Raw genomic sequence first — 7,311 nt, forward strand, 5'->3', positions numbered from 1 at the left:
CAGATGCCATAGCATGGCAATCATGGAGCTTTTTTTGCCGTTTGTGACTCTCACCGTATGTGTACTAGATGCCGCTCACAGAGGCGATTCAGCAGCGCTACACAGAAGCATGCTTTTGCTTTTGCATGACAGCAGAGATGATTACTAGCCATATTGCACCATCCAAACCCTTCCATAAATTGGAACTGAGGATGATCATGGCTACCAGTCCTTTTGTACCATTTGCTGCTAGTGCCCCTGGTCAATCAGCCAGGGGCGCAAAAGCCAAGAGTGGTTACTAGCCATATTGCACCTTCCATCGTTTTGTACCATTGGCTGCTGTCATAAGTGCCTCTGGCCGATCAGCCAGGGGCGCAAAAGCAAAAATTGGGAATGATTCCCTGAGTCAATCCCTCCTTTTTGGTATCTAAAAATAGAATCAGTGCTGCCTAATATAGGCAAGTGTGCTAGAGAACCACCTGCTCTGTGTCAGAGCCCGCAGAAATTATTATCTGTATGCTATTCACAGGGGGTGCTCCTGTAACAACCCCACCTGTTGATTCCGTTCTTCCCCCAGCCTTTCTTGGCTACCGTAGCATTGTCCCCCCACTTGTGTGATGAATTAATAAAGAATGCAGGAATAAGACACACTGACTTGTTAGTGAGAAATGAGTGGAAGGCAGCCTCCAGCTGCTATGATAGTCCAGACAGGACATTAAGCAGTGTGTAGGAGAGAAGCCCAGCATCCCACTGCTAGTCCAGGGGCAACTGAATCTTTTCTTTACACATGAAGGGTGGGGGCTGATGGAGCTCAGCCCCCTGTTGCTATGATGAGGATGGTTACCAGCCATATTGCACCATCCATCCACCAGAAAAAATTAGGGCCAATAGGCTGATGACGAGGACGGTTACCAGTCCTTTTGTACCATCAGCTGAGGCTGATGATGAGGATGGATTTCCATCATTTTGTACGATCAGCTTATGCTGATGATGAGGATGGATTTCCATCCTTTTGTACCATCAGCCGCCCATGGCGGGGGGGGGAGCAAGGATGTTGGTGTTGAGTGCTGCACTATCGCGTCTATCTGCAGCATTCAGTAAAGATAGGGTGACATGTAAAAGAGTCAGAGGATTGTTTTACCTTTCGCTTCTGGGGGTGGGTGGGGGGTGGGTGAGTAGATTGCCAAGCTATGCCCTGACCCGCGGGCACTGTGTTTGACCCTAGAAGCATTTGGAGCTCAGCTAAGAATGCAAATAATTTTAGGAGGCTGCAGGAACTGTGGGATAGCTTCAGTCCTCCAGTCCATGCGCATCTATTTGATTCTTTGGCTTTCCGTTACGCTTGTCACGCTGCAGTGCGCTGAGTCCCTGCTATGGCGTCTGTCTGGAGATTTTTAAAAAAGGATTCTGAATTTCATCTTCTGTAACGGACCGCTGATAGAACGGATAGAACGGATTTGCCTGCCCTTACAGCGATCACATCCGCATGGTCCATGCGGGAGCTCTTTTTTTTATTTTGATTTCGGACTGCATCGCCACCCGTGCTGATCGGAGCTCCACGCTGGGCAAACAGGAAATATTCAAAAGTTCGCGGGGCTTTTCCTGTTTACCTGACCACTGCATCCGAGTTCAGATTGCGGTCCAGAGCGGTCACTGGTGCACTGTGGGATAGCTCCCGGAGGCCAATACCGTCGATCAGCGTCCACACTAACCCTAATCCGATATGTTAATACCGATACTAGCGTTACTCCTCTCGTTAGGGAGGAGTACAGAAACCGGTTTAAAGAGCCATTAAAATCGATATAAGGTGCCTCCTAGTGTGGACGGTTTTGGCGTTAAATCGGTTTTACGCTCCTAAAACCGATTTAAACGCCTAGTGTAGACCAGGCCTCACAGTCCCTTTTGAGGGCCTATAAGCAAAGGATTACTTCTTCCACATATATCCAGTAGGAACCGGTTCTCCCACCACTGAAATTCAGCAGCTGTTTAATAGTGCACCGCAGCAGCACTCAACGTCAGTTTAGGATGCAAGGTGAAGGAAAATGCTAAGGGCCAGCTCCTCAGCTGGTGTAAAGCAGCATAGCTCCACTGAAGTCCGTTCTAATAGAAAAGGGTGCTCTGATTTAGGTTGTAAGGTACTAGTTATACTAGATTGAATTTCTGTAGCATCTCTCATCTGAGGTGATCACAGTTACTCCTGAGGGCATTCTGCACCAAAAAATTAAAAATTCTGCGCACAGTATTTTAAAATTTTGCAAGCTTTATTTGTCAATAAATAAATGCAGAGGCTCCAGCATGGCAGTGGGGAGCACAGGCCACTGGCTGTACAAAGGTGGGAGATCACCCTGCAGCCTCCCCATCCTCCACCCCCAGGACACGGACTCAGTGGTAAGGCTGCACCCTACCCTGACACAGCACAAGGACCAGGCCTACCCCAGACACACCCTGGGGCCCTGCCCCTCTGCGCTAGGTGCACCAGGTGTGGGACAGGCAGGCTCAAGCAGGAAGGATCCAAGTGTGGAGGGGCTCAGTGTGGGGTGAAAGGATGCTGTGTGGGACAATCTGGGTGCAGGCTACTTAGGTGGGGTTCTAGGTGTGGGGGAATTTGGATGCACAGAGGCTCATTGGGGGACTTTCAGGTACAGGGGCAGTGGGACTCTGCAGGGGCTTCCAGGAGAAAGTGGTTGGGGCTCAGTGGAGGGGTCTGGGTGTGGGGATCTGAGCAGGGGGATCTGGGAGAAGTGAGGCTTGGTGGGGTGGGGGTCTGGTGCACCTCAATGGAAGCATCCCCTTTCTGTTCTTTTATCCAGTCCTGTCGATCATGCAGCTCTGCACAGCTCTCTACCTTGCAAGAAGCTGCGTGGGCGGGTCTCTGCACCCACAGGGCACCCCTGTGCAGTGAATGGGGCTTTGTGTGGGTGCAGGGCTCTGCTCACATGGAACAGTTTGCAGGAATGGGGGGCTGATGTGGTCAATCGCACCTTACAGCTTCTCCATTGTTCAGCGTGACACACAGTCTGCCTCAAGCCGAGGCTGCTTCATTTGTTCGCCTTATTTCCCTGTAGCTCTCTTTCTGATCATTTAATTTGAACTCCTCTTTGTTGTCTTTATTTGTAGATTTTCTCTTTGATGATTTGTGCTGGCCAATGCAAAGACAGGCACCCACAGTCAAACCCTGAGCTCCTTACTCAGTAGCTTTTACTTAGTCTTTCCTCAGGCAAACCTCCCATGAATTCCCCATCATCCCTCGGTGATCTGCACAGGGCTCTGACTGGGTGAATTCCTCCCATGAATTCCCCATCATCCCCCGTGGCAGGTAACACCATGTGCTCCTTTCCCCCCCCCCCCCTTCATTGCTCTCTGTGAAGGTCAGAGCTGCATGGAGGGCACTGACAGGCCTATAGCACAAGTGGGGACAGCATGGGATGGGGAGACTCACACCCAGGGCCAAGGCTGGTGAGCATATCCCTGCTGCAGCATTCACAGTCCAGCTCTGTGCCTGGTGCCTTATCTGAAAGGTCAGACAAGGGAGAAAGAACAAATAGCACCAGTAAAATATTAAACCACATTCCCCAGATAAGCAACTGGGGCTGCTTCATTAAGGAAACTTGCCCAGGGAAACCATCTGGAGTTGGCTGGAGAAGGGACTTTTAGCTGGCAGGATCCCCACCCTCTCACAGATCCCAGAACACAAGCCTCCCCTGACTTATATTCACTTTAAAAAAGAAGAAGCGAGGAGCCGTCAAACAATGGTCAATCAATCCCATTTGTTCTGCTTAACGGAGAACAAACTTGCAAGCTTGGACTGGTCAGTTATTGCTCCAGGTACATTTGTTCCTTCACCATTATGTTCGCCGGGGCAACTGGATGATTCAGGATGATGGTGGTTTACATGACCTCCGGCTGCATAAGGCACTGCTGTTCCAGCAGCTCTGGAACACCTGCTAGTCAGAGAGCCATCCTCGATTCCCTACCTCCATTTCTGTTAGCCTTAAGCATGTGCTTCAGTGCTTTGCTGAATCTGGACCTATATAAGCAGAAAGGCTGGTGGTTATCTGACACACCTTAAAGACTAGACTCACCAAGGGCCAGACTATGATGATGTATATCCAGAATAGTCCTGTTGAATGGAGATCCTCTGCATTTGTACTGGTGTAACCTATTAGAATTGGTCTTGAGGACCATGGGCCACTCGCATCTCCAGGGACACTCCACTCAGCCAATGGGACTACTCACGTGACTGGAGAATGCGCAGAACCCTTAAGTTGCAAGCGCCTCAGGGAAGGGGCCCTACCTTTCATTTGTTTGTGAAGCACCATGCACTTCCGTACTGATTTTTATATATATATATATAAAAGAGCCAGATCCTAGTCTCTTGAAGTCAGTTGCCATTGATTTCAGGGACACCTAGATTTGATCTGAAATAATAAGTACCACAGAGCATAGCTGGGGGGACACAATCATGTACACAGGTTTCAGACACCGCTTTTCAGGCTGTCTGTGGCCCCACAATAGCTACAGTGACAACAAAGAGAAGCACTAAATAGAGCTGATTGGAAAAGACCAAGTGTCGTCCTCTGGAATTTTGGGGGGGAAATGAAACATTTTGATTTTTCCAATTTTTTTCACCAATATTTCCCAGTTTTCTTGACAAAGAATTGAATCCCGAATAACTTTCTGAAAACTGGAACATTTTAGAACCAAGTGAAGATTTTCACAGAAGATTTTCCATATGGATGGAAGACTTTCAACCAGCCTATTCATAAGCATGTACCCCCTCCCCCATCCTTTCAAGGTTTGCTGAGCACACAAGAAAAATCAACAAAATAATCTGGACAAAACAGCTCCAGAGAGAAGGACAAAGAAAATCGCAATGGTGACAGAGTTGGCCAATTCCATCTCTGCTGTAACTTCATCCATTGAAATGGCTTTACACCAGGAATGGTTTTGGCCCCGGTAAGTTTGTTTCATTTTCCAGAGCGTTTGCTCCATGCAACTTTTTTGAATCCATGATTTAATGGCTTTCTCTACTGAGAAATAAAATCTGAAGACCGGGAAACTCTCTCCTGAGATCCATCCCCCTCTGGATGCTCTAGTCAGCCTTGTTTCTTTTCTGAACGGTTCTCAGGCATATTTTAAAATGTCACGCACTCTATATTCTTGCATCATCGCTCTCACTGTCACCTCCACTGCTAGGAGTCTGACTTTCAAGAACAGCCTTAGAAAGCAAAATGTGCTATCAGTGTGTGGGTTGACCTGCTCTACTTATCAGTAGGAAAAACACAGTATAATCCCTGACAGGGCTGCAGACAAGAGCAAGATCTGTGGCTGACTAACACCGCATGGATGAGCAGTTTTATAATAAGGTGTCATAAGTGGAAGAGGAAGAAGGAAATGCTTTGGACTGAGGAACCCCTGTCTCCACTCCTCAGTTACAATACAAATGTAAAAAAAATAGCCATCTCTGGGAATATGACTCCTGGACACAACTGTGAGTTTCACACTTGGTTCTTTACCAAACAAATTTTAAAATATACTTTTCTAGCATGCAAACTAGAGAGGGGCCCAAGATGCACAATTCAGATCCGGATACCAATTCTGAACATCCCAAGAACTATCTAAAGACAAAGGCTAGTTCAAAACTCAGATCCAGATCTCAAGTACTCTAAAGCTGGGAAGTGTTGAGCTCTCTATTTTAATTTAAGACCAACACTAGTACTTACATGACAAATGTCCTCATTTAGGAGTTTGCAGCATTGTTGTAGCCATGTTGGTATGAAGCTATGAGAAAGACAGGATGGGTGAGGTAATATCTGTTATTGGGCCACCTTCTGTTGGTGGAAGAGAGAAGCTTTCGAGCACCACAGGGCAATTCTTCAGGTCTGGATAAGGTAGCCAGAGTGTCACAGCTAAATACAAGGTGGGACATATTGTTAAGCATAAGGGTCAACTCACGTAGCAATAAGCGGGTTATTAACACCTTTTCAGTCATAGGACAAAGGAGGGTTAGCAGGTTACAAATTGTTGTAATGAGCCATAAAACTAGTGTCTCTGTTGGGACTGGTTTCAGAGTAGCAGCGGTGTTAGTCTGTATCTGCAAAAAGAACAGGAGTACTTGTGGCACTTTAGTCTCTAAGGTGCCACAAGTACTCCTGTTCTTTCTGTTGAGACTATGATTTTTAGTAGCTAGCAGAATGTGGTGCTTTGCTTAGGACACTCAGTACTGTAAACCTCTGTGTTACCCCTCTGCCTTAGCAAAAATGAGCTTTACTAGAGATTAGCCTGTGTGTGTGTCAGTTCCCTGCCACACCAGTCTGTCTACCTTACCAGCAAACTCCTCAAGATTCTGCCAGTCTTTACCTTGCCTTGCAAGTAACAATCATTGAACTCCAATTCCTGAGTTCCTCAGAGACAGCTGTCTGCCATGGCCAGTCCCTTTCACTGAGCACTCACAGAAAGGATTAAGTTTGCTGCCTTCAAAGAGGCAGAGAACACGCAAGCCTGTTAATTTTGCTTTACTTCAATATAACAGCACTGAGATGGTTTACAGTAAATCTAAGTTTATGAACAAAGAACAGAGATTTAAGTAATACTAAGCAAAAGAAAAAGAGACAGGTGTGGTTACAAACAACAAAAGAAAACATGCTTTCCCGTGACTAGAACTTACTTTTAGCAAGTTGCAATCTGTGCCTGAGCAGTTTTCTCACTTACATCAAGATATCGGCAACTCTACTGCTCCAAGCCATGGGATCCAACGTTCACAGAATCTGAGGGTGCTGCTCCCTTGGTTTCCTAAGTGATGGATCACTAGCATGTCTTTTTGCTCTCTTTTCCCCTGCAAAGTCCATTGTCTTTGTCTCAAGAGCCAAAAAGACTTCCTGGGGGTGCAAATTCAGATCACCAGTGTTGTCACTAAATTGTTTCCTCCACAGTTTGTTAGCTTGATGGCTTTGATTACCTTATGTGTAAATGTACCTCAGTGTCCTCTGCCTATAATCAAGCTACTCAGCCAGGTAAATCCATGTTCCTTTTTTGAGGGCAGATTTAATTTATGCACTGCCTCCGAAACATATTTTAAGAATATATTTCCAGCACACATACATAACTTCTTATACCCAACCCATACATACATCACACAATGATTTTTGGGACCACTGTGACACCAGTTTACATATGATACCCTACATGACACCTCTTACCAAACTATTATGACAACAATGTGCTGGGGGTACTGATTGTTTCAGCCTTGATATGAATTACCGTACAGTGGGATTTTTGCTTGTGGGCATTGAGGGATGCTTAGGGATTCATAGAGTTATGAATTCAAGTTCC

The 7,311-nt window shown here is 46.5% G+C and overlaps 1 long non-coding RNA gene across 2 annotated transcripts; it reads right to left on the reverse strand.

The window, feature by feature from the left end:
- Positions 1 to 3,737: 3,737 nt before the first annotated feature.
- Positions 3,738 to 7,083, reverse strand: LOC123368781. Of its 2 annotated transcripts, none has more exons than XR_006578897.1 (3): positions 6,647 to 7,083; positions 5,703 to 5,760; positions 3,738 to 4,006 (listed from the first exon to the last, which is right to left on the reverse strand). It is a non-coding gene; the product is annotated as an uncharacterized LOC123368781 (long non-coding RNA). The 2 variants fall into 2 exon arrangements; XR_006578908.1 differs by having other exon boundaries at positions 5,703 to 5,888.
- Positions 7,084 to 7,311: the final 228 nt, after the last annotated feature.

The sequence above is a fragment of the Mauremys mutica genome, chromosome 1, assembly GCF_020497125.1.
Source record: "Mauremys mutica isolate MM-2020 ecotype Southern chromosome 1, ASM2049712v1, whole genome shotgun sequence".
NCBI lineage: Eukaryota > Metazoa > Chordata > Testudines > Geoemydidae > Mauremys > Mauremys mutica.